This window comes from Apaloderma vittatum, unplaced genomic scaffold (genome assembly GCF_000703405.1).
Source record: "Apaloderma vittatum isolate BGI_N311 unplaced genomic scaffold, ASM70340v1 scaffold9317, whole genome shotgun sequence".
NCBI classification, from domain to species: domain Eukaryota; kingdom Metazoa; phylum Chordata; class Aves; order Trogoniformes; family Trogonidae; genus Apaloderma; species Apaloderma vittatum.
Window position 1 is genome coordinate 51,491 of NW_009725689.1, and position 17,659 is coordinate 69,149.

Genomic DNA, 17,659 nt, shown 5'->3' on the forward strand with positions numbered 1-17,659 from the left:
GTCAGTGGATTCATAGGAAAAAGAAGGTGCTAGTCCCTGTGTCAGAGTCCCATGGAAACAGATGTTTGCTGTTTCTTCTCTTTTTAGACCCAACATTGGTACTGTTAGATATCATGTTTGCAGATGTAAACACTGAGTCAATCTGTATCTCTGCAGGGCAAATCTCTTCTCTTTGACCCGTCAGCCACCACCGTTAGGCTTATCTGTGTCTCTGCTCTGTAACAGTGAGCTGGACCTGAAAGGGGTTAAGGTCATGCTGCCATCAGCTGAAAGAAGTGCAGAGCTGAGATCTTAACCCCTTCAAGCTCTGCTTGCAAAGCGATGGGGTTTTTCTGGCAGCAAAGTGAGTAACTGATATGAGAAAGTATAATGCACACCTGGTGGTAAGTACCGGGGCTAGTAGTAGCAGCTGTGTTTCAGGAAAGCACAAGCAATGGCACATCTACCTTATCTGATCCACACAAAGGTGGAAGTTCACATGGGTGGCTGGTTGTTTTAGCATCTTACTGGGAGAGTTACTTAGAGAAGCTTTGCTGGGACCATCCCTTCTTCCTCATTGCTCACTTCTGGGTCTGAAACACAATGTCCTCTGGGAAGGCCTTTAACTATGTGGACGTTATGCTCCGGCAGTTGTTAAAAGAAGCTTCCAGAGCCTTTGGATGACCATAAAAAATACTTCCTAGGAAATTAGGCAGCTCTTCATTAACTGTCTTTTAGTTTGATTGTCTAAGGTTCCTATTCTTTGGTGCTAACTCCATAGCCGCCTCATTAATGTGCAGGTAATGGTCCTTGATGCCTTTTGTTTGTTTGTTGTTTTTTTTCCCCCCACAGCTGTGTGTTGCATCTGGTAGTTTTGAAGAGGCCAAATGGTGTTTACAATCCAAGTGAGTTTTGCTTTTCTCTTTGTTAGATGCTGGCCAAAGCAAGTGTCGATTAGAGAGAGCTCAAGCACTGGAACAGGCAAAGAAGCCCCAGGAAGCAGTCTTCATCCCAGAATGCAATGAGGATGGATCATTCACGCAGGTAAAACTTCTATTGGCTTCCTTCAGCCAGGCTCTCAGTGGCTGCAGGAGATTTACCATTAATGCATGAGCCAATTGTTGACAGCACCATGTCTGACTCAGTTACTCAGGTGAAGGTGTTGAAAGCTGGGGACTTGTTTAACTAAGTGGAGGCTTGGATTTGGTCACTCTACCTTAAAAGACCCATACATATATATCAGTGTCTATCTCCAGTGTAGAGCAGAAACAAATGGCATCAACCTCCAGTATAGCACAGAAACAAGAATAAATTGCAGGGGAGATCAATTTTTCCTTGAAGACGAGCTGCAGAGAGCTGTGGCTCACTCAGAACAGGGTGGACTAAGCTGCTTCTGCTGTTACCTATGCTTCATTTATCCCAGCAAAAAAGAGTGATCTGTTGAGCCTCTTCCCTCTGCAAGGTACTTGCTAGTGACAGACTTCTCTTTCCTGTTCTATGCACTGCTGTGGTTTGGGGATCTGGCAGGGAGATGATGAGACTGGGTCGGTCATGGGGATTGTAGACTCTTTCATGATGCTGCTTCTCTTGGGAAGCAGCTGTCTCCGGCAGGAGTAGGAGAGGAGGCTTATGGTTCATTGGCATTTAATATCAGTGAAAAACTAGCAGTCAGTCCTTGTTGCTGAGTATCCTTCAGAAGCAACTGGATTGGGAGAGGTGCTACAGAATTCCAGAGAAGCTGAAGTAGTTATGGCAAAAAGAAAGTCCTTGTGAAGGAGATTTTGAGAGGAAGAGTAGTTTGCTGAGGCAGGGTAGAAATGATGAATGATTCTTGATTCTCTTACCACTGGCATACTGAGTAGTGTCCCAGTGCTAACTGAACTGGATGTTAAAAATTACTCATGCGCTTCCCTAACGGGTAGGAGAGATAGACCGTCTGCTCAGTTTGGCATGCATCTCAAAAGCCATCCTGCAACCCTGGTGACCTCTAGTTTGTTAACTTAGGTAAATCACACAACTCTTCTTGCCTTCACTTCCCTATATCTAGCACTGCTCTAGAGATCTTGTGCCTCAGAGAAATGTTAGGATTTATTAGTTGTTGTTTACAAAGTCTTTTGAAGGTAAAAAATAAATAAATCCAAAATACAATCAATATTGGCTTCAAAAAGATGAGAAAGACAAAAAGCTTTGGGGTTGGTTCAAACACTTTGTGATGCCTGGGGGAAGAGAAGAGGAAAGATTATTTTTTGTGATAACCCACCAAAACTTTTTATTCCCCCCTCCTCAGCCTTACCCTCCCATTATCTGGTGTGTGGGAGTGTTTTTGGTTTTTTGGTTTTTGTTTTATTTTTAATGGTGAAGTGGGAAAAGCCTTATCCATCCTGCCAACTTTGTATACCTCATTGGAGCAGCATCATATTTGTGTGCAGTGTGGATTGTCTTGGGAAGGTGGGGTAAGAGAGAAGGTGGCTTCCATTTCTTGCAGTCCAGCTACACTTTCTTTTGCTGAAATTTGATTTTGCATAGAGCTGCTCAGGTTATATTGGCACTGGAAGGGAATTCTTTTAAAACCTAGCGCAGTGGGCCAACTAAGTGTTCCGTGTTAAACTTTATAGTTCAAGAAAAAAGGGGAAGGAAAGCCGACTTTCCAATGTCTCTGTCACCTGTTCCTTGGCCTCTTGGAGAGTAAAGAGGGGGATGCAGGTGACATTTTTTTCCTGATAAGGTGTTCTGAGAATGCAGTTGACAAAGCTTTGCTTCAGACAGGTTTATTCGGAAGGTTGGTACTGGTGTTGGGATTGCGGAGCAGTTGCTGGGCCTCTTTTCTGCACATTCCCTGGCCAGTGTGGGTTGCTAGTGGAGGGGCAGCATGAAACTGCTTACAAAACTGGTGTGTTTTCAGCTGGCAGCCAAGTGATATTTCACATTCTTCCTCCATTCAGTCCTATCTGTGAGAGCTAAAATACTTTTGTTTTACCTGGCATGATGAAGGAAGCCTCTGATCCCTTTGTGACTGGAATTAACTGAAATTCATATCGTTCCTTGGATCATAAAAATACCCCACATTCCACATACTTCAGGAACCAGCTTCATCATTTATAATGCAGCATTTCAGGTCGTTGTCCCTGCATAAGATGTAAGTGAAGAACAATGTTGGAGGAAGCTAACTGGTTTCAACCTGCATTTGAGACAAATATTTTGTTAAGCTTCTGATCCAAATTAATTAAACTTTGTGTTTTGTTTTGTTTTGTTTTCTGAAAAGGATATATAAAAACTAGGATTTTGGTGAACAGTCTAAACAGTTTTTGCTTTCAGCAACTCATGAATAGATCTCATCCGGTGGAGGTGGTTTGGATACTGCATCTCTTGTGCAGAGAATTGGCTCCTGCAGGTTCTGCTCTGTAGGGAAGCTTTGTCGGCTCCTGGAATTCCTGAGGCCTTGTTGAAGTCAGCTCTGAACTGTTACTAGTTTATTCTGGTGCAGTACCCAGAGAGCTGCTCCATCCAAACTCCGAAATCTCAGTTGGGAAGTCCAGAACACAGCAGCATCTTTCAACAAAAGTTGATCTTCAGCCTTGTATCCTCATCCAAACAAGAATCTAAGCAGATGCGTGTGTTTGGGGTCTACTCTATTCATAGAGTTGGCTAGGGAAATTTTTCTGCAACTTCTTCCCTTCTGTGTAACTGTTATTGGAGGAATACTTTTGGTAGAAATCAGAGGAGAAACAAAGATATGTGCATATATTTAGAATATCAAATGTCTCAATTGTTATAGCATTCACTCAAGATGTGGATGACTTGCTTTCAGGTCATGATCTGAGTCTCTTTTTTGTAGATGCGTATACGGTAGATGTTCAGGCCTACATCATCATCCTTGCCATCAGGCTTCAAAAGGTCTGGGGTTTTGTCTAATTAATTGTTGGAAATTCTTGAAAGTTTTGCAGGATTGAAAGACATGAAGGGTGGAGGTTTGGGAGCTGCATCTGGTAGTGGTAACTATGTTCACAGAACCTGCTGCTTGGTCTTAACCAGACTGAACTGTTGCTTTTGTGGTTTATCATCCTCCTCCTGATTAGAAACTTAACTACAGTCGCTGTGGGTAAACACTGAAGCAGCACTAAGTGAGTCTGTTCCTCTGAAAGCGGCTTGAGGCCTGAAGGCAAAGACCTCGCTTTGGTTTGCATTTAAACTCTGCATTAGAAGGATGTCCTGTGTGTCTTGAACATTTGTATAATCTGTCTGTATTTCACTGAGTGTAAAATCTAGACCAAAAAGGAAGCGTTGCCACTGATTCTATTGCTTGAATGGCCAGTTTTCCTAGGCATGACTAATTATAGTGGGTTTCGTGTACTGTGTGAAGAGGAGCAGGCACTTTTTAATTCACTGGTTTTCATAACTGTTTCTATGTACCATGTGTGCTGCTTCCCTTATTCTGGGAGTTTGTGTATTGCAGAGATCTTATCAAATCCCTTTTCAGCACTGCTTACGTATCTAAAAATGTGGTGTGGGTTTGCAGCATGGAAGAGGTGATGGCACTGCAGGTGTGATGGAGTGACTGTAGATGGGAGCATACCCAATTAATTGCTCTGGAATTGATATTTCTTCATATTTCAGTCTGGTTGGGGAATATTACTTCCTATAACAAAAGCTCTCTGCACTTAGTCCACAGCAATGTCGGGACACAGATAAAATTTAAGTTGTTCACAGCAGAAGAATGTTTATTTCATATAAGTAATTTGATTAATTGTATAAAGCTGAGGTCACGTACTGTTGTGCAAAATTGGACATGACTGAAACCAGCTTCTGTTCCCAAGACTTGTGCTCTCCTATTTGCTCTTACGCTGCATTTTGCATAAATGCCATTCCCTTTCCATGCTGCACTTAACCTGCTGTGATCTGTTCTTCATAAACAACAGGCTCTATTGGGTAATCTGCTCACTTTCTCTTGCTGCCTAGTGCCATTGGGCTTGTTGCCATGGGCTGAGAGAGACTTGCATTCTTCATAGTTTTCCCTCAAGCAGTTTTTTAGAAAAGGTTGCTGAGGTTTTAAACGAGATCTGTTTCAGACAGATTAATATGAACATGAATAACGTTTAACCCTGCTCCGGGGGTGTAGTCTTGTGGGGCTTTTTGTGGTGCTATTTGCCACCACCTTCCACTGTCTAGCTGTGGTTTCTTTTCCTTGCAGGTCTGCATACAAGTGGCTGAGAGCAAGTCTCCTTGGAGAGTTTGAGTTGAGGGCTCTCAAAACTGCAGCTGCAGGGTGCAGTTACAATTCAGCACCGAGATTATTCCTAAAGCCAATGCGTCGGTCAAACCTGTTGTCTTCTGAGAGGATCAGTGAGTGGGCTGACTTTCTCAGAGCAGATTTCTATTATCAGATAGCTGCCAGAGAATTCCCACATCTGGTACTACAAGTCTTGTTTGGAAAACAGTCCATAGCAATAGTTTCGTTCTGTGCTGTGCTAATGCATGTACAAAATATGTCTTTCTCCTAAGTCCCACAGACAGACCCCTTTCTAAAACAAGTGAGGAACCTTCTCAGCCTTAATGTGACTTCATGATCCAAGTCTGTTCCTCTGCATTGGCTGGTGTAGCACGATGCTGGGCAGAATTACAAACTCATTTCTTAATGCAGCACAGTGCTGCGGGGCACTGTGTAGACATGTCCCGCATTCCCTGGGTGCTGTCTATTATTCCATTATTCAGTGCTTATACTCTAGCAATACTAAGCTCTCAAGGACTTAACCTCTCCTTTCAGAAGGAAAGAACACAGTCTGTCTTGCTACATGAAAGAAACTCTTTCTTTATAAAGAATCTCAGCTTTAATTAGCAGATAGTTCTGGCTTTTTTTTTTTTCTTTATTAAAAGACATCTCTACTATAAAAGATTGGAGCTGGAGCTCTCTGAATACTGCTCTGCAGATTTGTCTTTCTTCCTGCAGCTCTCATTGTGTTTCTTGTTTGTATATTGAGATAAAGTTAGCCTGTGGGTGAGTAAGGAGATAGCAACTTCGGCTATTCATGGCATTTTTTCAAAGTACCACCAGTCAGGAGAGCAAAGGAAAAGATTCTTAAAGCAGGAGTGGACACCCTTAAGGAAAGTGACAATGTAAGATCATTCCTAACTTTAAAAGGTCACATTCTGTGCCAGAAGCAGAGAGCCTCTCTTGGGATACCTCTCCTGAGCTAAAAATGGTACCTGTGCCAGAGTGTGTGTTGGGGATGCCCTTGAATCATGGCTGAGATTCTTTTGCCACAAATCACTTCTTTCCCTGGTTATATAAATAGTAAAATTCCTGTGGAGCAAGCATTTCTTGAATGGTGCATAAGCTTGAGGGAGGTAGCTGCTGCATAAAGGCCCAGTGGGATTGTTTGTCTGCATCATTTAGGAAGAACTAAATGTGAGCAGGGAGCAGAAAAAGTGACAAAAATTATTAAGGGGATGCAGTCCCAAAGAAACTTAGACTTAAGGTGCAGACTGATTCATGGCTCCTTAAAATTGCCTGCAAGGGTAAGGCAGGCTTTTGACAATTGTCAGCTGACTCTTCATCCAGCAGGAAGCATGGCAAGATCCAGGGTCTAAGCAATACAGAAAGACAGTTAAACCAGAACAGAGACGCAACCACTTAGAGTTAGGATAAATAGCCACAAGGCTAATTCAGAGGACTTTCTATCTGAGCCTCAAGAGCTTAAAAAAAGGAAAGGCTTGATAAAAGAATCGCTACATGACACTGCGGCTTCTGCTCTCAGGTCAGCCCAGATGACCTATGGGCTTGGAACAATTTATTTAGTTGTTTTTACAGTGTTTGCAATGGGCACCACGGTGCAGCCAGGGTTTGGAAGCCTTGCCTCCCGCTGTGAGTGTGAGCAGTACTCTGCTGCCTTCCCCCCCACCCTTAGCAGTGCCATTTGAAAACTGGATTTTTTTTTTCTCCTGTCATAGAATTATTGCTTTGAGTGCAGAAGGAATGTTTTTCTTTCCCTTCTCTCTGCTCTCTGTTATGGGTGGTTCCAGGGAATGTCTGATCCGTGATGGGACAGGAATTGGTTACCAAACTCTTCATCTTGACAGCAATGAAAGGCCAGTCTGAGTGTTGCTGTTCCCGTGCTCAGCCCAGTGTTGTCCAAAGCACTCTCAAGTCCCTTATGGTAAATGACTTCTCTCTGCCATTCTGTAGAGACTTGTTCAGCCATCACAGAATTACTGCTTTGCCCCTGTTGTCCCCTCATACCTGTGCATGCAATCTCTCTCCCATTTTCACTTTATCTTTTGGAAATAACCTCTTGATCCTCCCTTGTCAAATGGCTGAAAAGGGATGCTGCTGATTGCTTGTTGAGAAGCTTTGGGCTGCTTGAGAATCCGATTCTGTCACTGTCAGTAAGATACTGAAGAAACCCAAACAGTGGCTTCTTTTTCCCCCTGCAGGAAATGAAGAGACAGAGTCATCTGCCAGTGACTACACTTTTAATGTTCTCATATTGTAGTGAACTTAATGAGAGCAGGTGTTTATTCATTTGCCCAGTGGCTAGTATGTGAGCTGCTGTTTGATTTCACACATCTTAGAAGGGGGAGGGGAATAGGGGAGCTGCTGCTCCACTCTCATTTTGGCAGTGGTGGCAGGGCGGTTCTTGTTGGATTTGTCCCTCCTGCTTTTCATCCTTCAGTTGAGGCACAGTTGAGATGGCATATCTCTTGCCCCTGAAAAATACCAACAACATCCTCTTGCTGCATGGTCAGGGATTTAGGTGCTTGTGGGACTTTAAACAGCACTTGGATATTTTTTTTTTTGAGATATTAATGAGGAATTTGTTGAAGGACCTCTAATGATTTGCAGGTTTTATTTCTCTGATTCCTTGTTATGTAGCTTAAAATGTTCAGCTGTTGGACAGGTGTATGTTAATTTGAGATTTCAAACTCAATCTGTCATGTGCCTTTTGAGAAGTAATGAGTGTTTGGTAGCCACAGCAATCAAGTTTTATTTTGTATATAAAATTGATAATGTATTTTCTCTGACACAATGCTTAGCTTTTAGAAGACAGGAAGCCAGAAGTCAAATGCACTTTTTTTAATAAGTGTTTTGGCAGAACCCAGATTAATTCAATAATTGACGATTCAATCTGTGGAGTAAACAGTCACTTTTACACAGTTACTCTTCTAACAGTTTAAAACTTTTGCCATTATGGAAGTAGGATTAGAACGAGGTTGAATTTCTGGTAAACAGGATTTAAAAACAAAGACTTGACCCTAAGATGATTGGAAAAATTAAAGTAACACCCCAGATTTTCAACATTCCTTACTATAGATGCTTGGAAATATTTGACGCTTTACAGAGTTTGTGTGTACACCTAGTCTTTAGAAATGGTAGCAGATCAGCTGTTGCCTTAACACTTTTTTCAATGCTGTACCCATGCTATGTAACTGACCAAAAGTATGTCAGATTTTTTTTCCTAGCCCTTAAGCTGCAAACTCTAGGCTGTAGGCCACTGTTATGACACCTAAATATGCTGAGACCTGGTCAGGTGTCATGGTGAAAGGTAGCATCTCTCAAAATCAAGATGTTCAGGGAAGCCAACTGCAGTGATTTTTGAGGTTTCTGAAGTGCCCGTTCTTCACAGATAGTTGTGTGGCCTTTTACGATATGATCTGAGATGTAATTGTTGCCATTACTCATAGCAGGGAAGTCCTTTGGTGCTGCACTAGAACATGTGGTTGTTGTGAAATGGTGGCAGGGGAAGAAAGGGTCATGGGATACCAGTCTGAGGAAGACCAGCATTCCTTAGCCGAGTTATTTACAAAATTACTTCGCTTTTGTGGATGTCATGTGCTTGGCTTGCATAAATGAATGTATGTTATCGGTAGCTCTTCACTGAGGTGAGATGCATAACATGTTCTTAGTTAATGCATCTATCCTAAATTTATGTCAAGAACACTTTCTGGACTCCTTTGCCATGTACTTTGTTATTTTCTGAAGGCTTCGCTGAAGGACTATCAGGTCACTAACATTTGAATTTCTTTAGATGTTGATGTTTTGGTTGGGTTTTTTCCTGTTGTGTAACATCCTGCCCTACAAATTCAAAATCCTAACCTGGAACTTGGCTTTGTCTCTGGGTGAGATTTTTACAGTTAATGCTCAGATGTAAAGACCGCTTCTTGTGCTGTTGGGAATGCAATAATGTGTGTGTGATCAGCAAAGATAAACACTAAACACTGAAACCCAATGCACGATTGATTAGATTGAGCGAAAGAAATATTTTGCAACTTGATTATTGCTAATTATGTTCATAGTGCTTTTGAGTAAATTGCACCATTGAGTAAATTGCAATCAATTTTGTGATACATTGAGGGAATAAAAATGAAAGTGTGCAGATAGCAGAGACAGTGACTTTAGTAACATTGGTTCATGAGATTATTGTTGATTTTGGCTGCTAAAAGTGCATTTGCTTGAGGCAAAATGATTGATTTGTGCTTTAGTAAACCCCAAGATAAACACGTGGTACTGTGTTATAATTGCTCTTAGATCATGTTTTATGTGATAGTCGGAGCCTTTTAAAAAGACTGTCGCTAAGTCTCTGAACAAACTCTCTACCTTAGGGAATCGAAGCCAGCTGTCAGCAAAGGGGAATGAAGTTCAGTTCTGAAGGATCCCTAATGAAGGGAATGGCACAAACACCCCATCACTCTTCTGTGTGGAGAGGGCTGGAAGGGGAAATCGGCTTCAGTGAACTTCTTTGAAAAAAGAGAGAATGGACAGAACTCAATTTACAAGTGAAATAAAAAGGCAGTTTCTGAAGTGATCTCATTTCATGGCTTTTTTTTCCCAGAAATGTATTGAAGGCGCCTTCTCTAGCTTATAGTAACATAGGCATTTCTGTACCATTTCCAGGTGCTGCAAGTACTGATGTGCACACTCAGCCACAACTGCAAGCGTGTTTGCTAGAAAAGATTTTGAAACCTGTTAGTATTTACACAGATGCCTGTATGATGTTCATTTACTTTTGTCTCAAGGGAAGTCAAAGGCATCCCAAATTTCATCCAAATGCTGACCACTCCGTGAAAGCTGAGGCAAAGGCTGTAATTAGATTTGTCAAGCTGGATGAAAATATAGTGCCAATGAACTAATATCTGCATGCGTAGATGTTTCTAAGACCAGTCTGCTTGGTTGGGGCTTAGCTATTATCATTTTAAAGGTCCACATCTGAGGTAGTCATTCTGTTTTCCTTCTGTGGTAAAGGAAGGAACTGGGCAACTTTAGATGTTCAGTTCAGAAGTTAAGCAAGATGGATCTTATGCTGTGTATTCTTTGGCTCATTAGAGCCTTCATCAAATGCTTTTAAGTCCTTGTCAGTACATGAATGGCAAGCATGTTGGATCTTGCTCCTACCTGCTAGGTTGACATAGTAACAAGAGAGAGCTTAGATTTATCCAGAGAAGGTTTGCTAATCTAACAAGTCAGTGTTGCATTTTTTCCAGCCATGTTTACTGAACAAAATGCTCTTGAAATGTCCACAAATGCTGTTTGCAAGCAGCAGCAGTGGAACTGGGCCAGGATGGCCTTTCCACATCCCAGCTGGGATGCAGTGGGACACCTATTTAATGGTAAATAGTAAACAGGGTTTAGCAGAGGGTGGAATAAGCTGAGATACAATTGCTGCATCCTCAGACTTGAGTGTTCTCAGTTGACTACTTATAACTTCTTTTGCCTCCTGAATTGCAGCTAAAGGAGTTGGAAAAATAACCTTTCTTTGGGGAGGGAGGTGAGGAGAGAAAGAAAAGATAACAGCATCAAAGGTACTCTTCTGTATGACCTCTTCACTCTGAAGCATGCGTTTCTGATGCACTTGTGTTGGGACTTCCACTAAGATGCTGGATTATAATAAAAATGGTGGGTGACAGAGTAAGAAATGAAATGCCTGCTCTTTGTTTTATTAAACAGGTGCAGTGCCATACCTACACTGGATACTGCTGGTGTGTGACACCTGATGGCAAGCCTATTAGCGGCTCTTCTGTACAGAACAAAACTCCTGTATGTTCAGGTACTGTGGGAGTGTCTTCAACAAATACTAATTTAATAACCAAAAGGGGTCTGAGGAGAGTGTGTCCTGTTGAGAGTGCTTAATATTTTCAGGTGACTGGACGAGTTTACCCATTTTAACAGTGCAGTTGTAATCTTCCTGTGTGCTTGAGGGCATTTGGAAGCTGCAAGGGAGCTTGGACTGTGGCATGTCCACCCTGCAGTTAGGGCACAGGCACTCCTGCAAGGCTCACTGAGAAAAAACACTAAGGAGACAGCCTGTGGTAGCCAAGGCAAGAGTCACTGTGTGGCTGTGTACACCAAAACTAGAGATTTCTGTAATGGATGGGACAACTTTTTTCCATGGGCTGTATTTTAAAGAAGTGATTGTCAGGCTTTATTTAGTGGGCCATGGAGTGATTTTGCCTTCAGAATGACTTCAGTTTGATAAGGTCCTTCTGTGAGAAACTGCTAGCCCCTGAGAGCTGGGGTTCTGGTGTTATTATAGATTTGGGGACATTGATCATGTTGCTCAGCTCCAGGATTCCCATGTTTGTGTCATGGGACTGGACAGCACTGGGCTTACACCACAGCTCACAAGAGGGAGAATCTGCACCCCATGCATGTTTAATGTATTTCTCTTCTCATATCTTGCAGTGTTTGCCCTTTAGATGGGAGCATGACAGCAGACAAAAGTTCGAGGGGTCTTTGTTGGGTTGGGTTTTGTGTGTTTTTTAATCCTTCTCACCTTATTTAATGTCCTTTGGGCTGTAGGGTGTTTTGTGGTAATAAGCAAGCAGTGACTTGCATGATGGTTTGAGCTGAGTGGGAGAACTGTCTGGGAACCAGTGAGTCAATGTAGCTTGAGGGAATGCTTGGTGTTTCACAGGTACATGGAAAGAAAATAAGATTAATATCCTGTTCTAGCGTAAGGTGAAATGCTATGGTAACTTGGTTTAGAATATTACTTTTTACCACCATTTGCAGTATATGGTTTTGGTAGGGCATGTTTTAGCATTTTTGCTGATCTATTCATTTAGTCCTGAGCTGTATAAAATTGCATTACCATGAAAGTAGAGTCATGGCGTATGGTGGGACACACAGATGTTAGGCCTATGATGACTATCACCATGTATGTGCTTCCTACTTATAATTCAGCAGTAGATCTGTGATGAAGTGATCTGCAGGTGAAAGTGCCTAGGCAATAGAGTTTAAAGTCTTTAGAGTTTGTCTTGACCAATCTCTTGGACCTGTCAGAGCTGCCTCCTTTGGAGCTGACTTTTGATCCATGTTTCCTGAAGGATCAGTAATCACTGGAACTGTTTAGTAATGGTGCACAGAGAAATCGGTTTCCTGGGAATAAATCTATATATATTTTTTATACATTTCAGTAATGGATTTGTTCAAAAAGCTTTTATTATCAGTTCGAGTTTTAGTGGAAAACTATATGATGAAACACTAAAGCAAACTGCAGAAACAAGTGTAGAATCATATATATTATGTGAAGATCTAAGTTATGTTAAAAAAACCCAAGATGTATTCTATTCAAGCACGTGCTGAATCTTATTCAGTGTCCCTTTTCAAACAGCTGGGGATATTCAGGGGTTGGTTGAAATCCATTTTCTGCAAATTGTCTCACTTAATTCCTTTCCTTTAGAATACTGCCCTTGCATTCCCTGCACACTCTCCCCACCTGTTTTTGATTTGGTCTTCCTATATTTGCAAACAAAAAGTGACTCTTACTGATCTTTTATTCTTGCCCTGGGATTTACTAGCACAGGTTTCTTACTAGCACGCTGTTCTGGGCTCTTTCAAATTGCTGGATCCTGCTACTAAAGATATCTTGTTTACCCTCATTCTGATTTAACATCTCAAAGCATAAAACTTCTGTGTACTATCCCAGTTGGTTGAAGCCACAGGCTCTCTGAATCCTAAGCTGAGCTATTGGCAAGTAAACCAGACACTTTGTGGATTGCAATATTGGCTGTACTAGTGTGACATTACATGTTCTGTGTGATCATGCAGCATCTAACTAGATGTCTGTCTTTTTCCTCCCCTTTAGGTTCTGTAACAGATAAACCATCAAGCCAGGGTAATTCAGGAAGGAAAGGTGAGTGGAGTCCTGTGCTTAAGCAACTTGTTTCGTAATAGCAGCTGCCCAGCCAAGTCCCTTGAGATAACTCAGAACCTGGGTTCCTAACCAGCTCGATGTGCAGGAGGCTTATGTGCCTTTAGACCTTTCCCCTTCAGCACTTTCTTCACCACTCAGTGGAGTAGAAAACTGTGTGCTCTGCTCTGTGCTCGTCAGCTGAGATGTAGTACATGAAAGCAGAGCTTCCCAAAGGAGGACAGAATAACCTCTGCTTGTTCACTGTGCAGTTAACTACTGGGCATTCCTCAGTAAAACCCCTAGAGATTGGGAAGGCTATTGGTATGACTGGTACACTGGGAATCAGGAGTGCCAGTGTCATGATTGTGGCTTTATATGCATTGAAAGGTGGTTTTCTTAATGGAGCATAAATCCCTCTGGACAGCAGGAGAAGTGCTGGGACAGACCATAGCTGTGCTTGGAAACCTTACTTTTTGTTCATTGATCCTCCTCCTTTACACTCCTTGCCTTTCCTGAGCAAGGTAACCAGATGTGTCACTGTTCTCCTGTGTGCATTTGTAATCCTGCTCTGTGTTCTCTGACTTGCATTCATTGAAATAATCCTGGGAGGGGTGACCACTGAAGTATACATCGAGGAATAGTCAAGTTTGTCTTCAGGCCTTCTCCACACCCTGATTTTCAACACTTCTCCCCTCTACCCCCCCCCCATTTAGAGTCTACTTTTGAGTTTGTCTCCTTACTACAGGAAGAGAGTGCTGAATGCATCCTCACTCCTGCTGGTGAGGACAAATGCTGTTCCCTGGGAGAAGTTCCTGTTTTGTCATCTGAAGCAAGATTTTTACTGCTAACTCTCTGAATCAATTACTCCTGACATTTCAAAATGCAGGAAAATGCCTACCTTGATGGCAACACTTTAATTTGAAGAACACCTTCCTTTCAATCCAGCCCTGAAAACACTTAGCAGGAATTATAGATTGCTATGCTTAAAAGCAGTGATGCATTTTGAACATATCTCCTCTCCAGTCTATTGGTTCTGTATAGTAACTTAGTAAAAGGTAGGGAGAAGAAAGGTGCAAAACTACTTAACGTTAAGACTGAATGTTGAAGCCTGCTTCTTATTTTAGATAAGGATATGTCTCTAAACCTGCAATTACATGTTAATGTATAATTGGCACCTAAACACATTGTTATCATTCTGTTAATGCAATCATTGCTTAGTCTAGCCTGAAGTACAAGCAAATTGAATAGCTCTTGAAATCTGCATTATTTTTGAGTGGCTTGTTTGTAGTCTTCCTACCTGGATAGTCCTAGTCTCTTCTAGAATTGGAAGCAGCTGACACTGAATTTCATAAGAAACAGGAGCAAAAGGGGAAAATATCTGAACTTGTGTTTTCCGTTTCACTGCCTTTAACTCAGAGTTTGGAACATACCAAAAAAAGAATAAATGGAATGAATTAATCTAAAATTTGTAATAGGAATTGTTTTCTCCTTGGTGCTGCCTGTGGCATCCTGTTTCAAGAATGGTACGCTTGGTCATGTGGCTGCAGGAGCATTCTAGGCAGTAGCTGTCAAGACAGGGAAAATGTTTCCCCTTGGGCCAGCATGTTGCAAACAATCATGTAAACTGTCTCCTCCCGTTCCAAATCTGTTCATATCTGTTGGAAGCCCCCACACAAGTCACTTTGGCCTTTCTCCTTCATGTTAGAAAAATACTTGTGAGCAATTTATTTAATAGGTCTTTTAAAATCCGGATGGCTTTTAGAAGATGAAATGATTTGGTTTAAAATTTGATGGAGTTAGCATTACTTTTTTGGCTACTGATGAATGCCTTATCTAAAAATTAATTTGACTCTTATCAGTGTTTTTTCTTGACTTAAATTACCTTGATTATAAACTCCTCTATCAGGTTGTAAGGAAGTCAGAACCAAGAACAGCCTGGCTTCCTTGAAGCAAGCTGATCACTGGAGTTCTGGCTTTTCTGAAGACTGGTGGCTAGCAAGTGTGCATATAACCATCCATTCTAGCCAAGTGTTCAGACTCTTTCTGCAACGATTGCCCTGTACAAGAAGACAAAAAGGGCAGGATGAAGAGGGGTCCAGGAGGAACTGGGTCAGTGATAACCTTTCTGTTGTAGAAGGACATCTTGGACATCACGTTGGACAACTGCTATCTGACTTGGGAGCTTTTAGACTTTACCCACTGCACAGCAGACTTCTCTCTCCATCTCTCTGAGTTAAAGAGCATTATCTGGCACAGAATATGTGCTCTCAGGAGGAAAAGGACTAGTTTAAACTCTCAAAAGTGATCTCCTTTGTCCCATTCATACAGGAATGTAAAATATGGAGCTAATAAACTTTGTGTGATGCTAGTGCCTCTCAAGTCTTCAGGGCAAAATATTTTTTTGGGTGGAGGCTGTTCTGCCTTAGAAACACTGCAGATGGGGGTAGGCTTAAGCTGTTGGGTAATAAATGAAGCGTTTACTAGTGTATTAGCTCTCCTTTAGAAGAAGCAAATTAGTGCTGGAAGGAGAAAAAGGCTAGTTATTGGTAATAACTGTCTTTCTCCAGATGTTTTGACCTCTTTTCCCTTCTGTTTGATTCTAGATTTCTAGATTTTGATGTCTGATTTCTAGGGGTCTACAGGTATGATGGAGGCACCAGAATATGTAATGTGATTCCACTCACAGGCTCTCTCACTACTGATGAAAAGAAAATGAAATGGCTTTATGGTCACGTGGCTTGGCATGTAGTTCTAGAAGCAGCTCTGTGAAGCTCTCTGCAGAGAACAGGCAAGAGTGCTGGAAAGAAGTCCTTTTTATTTTTAAATCCCATGCTCTGGTTGCCCATATTTACATTGATGCTATTACTATATGATGCAATGCTAGTTACTCAAACAATTTGTCCTGTAAGGTAGTTTAAATCAAATTAAATTGACACCAAACTTAAAACTTTAAAGTAGGATGTATTGATTTGTTCTGTGTCAGAAGTGTTCTGTTGCTGGAAGACAGAGCAGACCTGGGCCTGGGGAGGTGGAGGCATGTTTATATGAGGTGGAATGGAAACCCACATTCTCTAGGGCATGCTCTGTGTGTGGACCTTGCAGCTCAGACATTTACTGCCATGCTCTCTATGCTGAATTCATCCCGCAAGTGAAGAACAGGTTTCCAGGACCGTTGTCAGAGGGGATGCAGTTATTCTTGTGTGGGATTAGGATATCCAGAACCTGCAGATTTGTGTTGCTGTCCGTTCCTTATTCCAGCTTGTTCCTGTACAATCCTTTCTCTTAAGAATCTTCTTGTACTAATTTACTCCAGTTGCTGCTTAGTTTGAAAGGCCTGAGAGACTTGGAAGATGCACGCTGTCCCCTAGAAGGCTGAATCTCCCCCCTCTCTCCCACTGTGGGAGGTTGTTAATGTTTTAAGAAGCAGTGAAAGGCATCCTTGGAGCCAACATGGACTGGATTTCTTCCCTGTCTAAAGAATGCAGAATGTTCCTTTCCAGCCAGAGGGAAATTGTGCCACACGTTTGAAACAAAACAAGCAAACACGAAACAAAACAAAACTTTATTTTCTTTATCTGAGGAATTCTGGGGCTTTAGTAGCTTAAAGCTACAGATCTGGCATATTGCAGCCATGAGTAGTGTCTTTCTCAGTCATCAAGCGTGTTTTAAAAAGTAGGCTAGTCAGGAGACAGAGGGATGTAAAAAGCAGCTGTGTCATTGCTTATCTCCATAAGGTCACTTGATATTCCTTCTTAAAGCTGGAACCTGAGTGAATTAAAAGTGGAGAAACTGAAAATGAGTGAAGAGGAAAAAAAATTCTATGTGGGAGTACTGTCTTGTTAGTGGTTGTTAGCTCTTCTTGACACTGGGAGAGAGATGTTGATACTCTTTTAAAATCAGCTGAATGAAGGAAATGGGAAAGGAAGCTTGGTTCTGTAGTATGGGATTAAAAGGTGATGCAAGTACAGGGTAGATATGGGCTGGATGAACTGCCAGTGTCAGTCATGAAGAGCCTTGAGTGATATGAACTCCCTTTTCCTTTCATAAAGTCTCTTGAAGCGCATAAAGTTCCAGGCATGTTTTGACTTGCTTTGTTTCTCTATTGCAAGAGCTGGCAATAGCATCTGCGTTCCCTGAACCTGGGGCAGATACAGTGATGCTGGTGAAGTGTAAGCTCTGAGGGCCCCATGAAAGGCAAAGCTGGGGTTGAGCTGGTTTTATGCTTACTGTCTTGCATGTAGACAGGACTCTTGTACAGAGCTGTGAAAAGCTTTGCCCAGTGAGTTTACACCCTACAAGAAAACACTGAAGCAATTTGAGAAACTTAAGATGATCAACTTAAAATGCCTGTCAATTCAACATCTAGAGTTTGGTTCCTCTTTGTGGATTTAACTGTGAGAAATGGGCTTAAAGGGAGGCTTTGTTACAGGGAAATTCTCCACTGCAATTGTGGTCAAGTTGGCCCATTCTGTGGCTCACTTCCTGATGATTTCCAAGAGTCTCACCTCTAGAAAATGTTAACGGCCTGGTTGAGCAGCCAATAGACTGAGCAATTT

At 41.9% G+C, this 17,659-nt stretch overlaps 1 long non-coding RNA gene across 1 annotated transcript; it reads left to right on the plus strand.

The window, feature by feature from the left end:
• Positions 1 to 950: 950 nt before the first annotated feature.
• Positions 951 to 13,104, plus strand: LOC104276610. The gene is made up of 3 exons (XR_717840.1): positions 951 to 1,023; positions 10,916 to 11,015; positions 13,056 to 13,104. It is a non-coding gene; the product is annotated as an uncharacterized LOC104276610 (long non-coding RNA).
• The last annotated feature ends 4,555 nt before the right edge of the window (positions 13,105 to 17,659 follow it).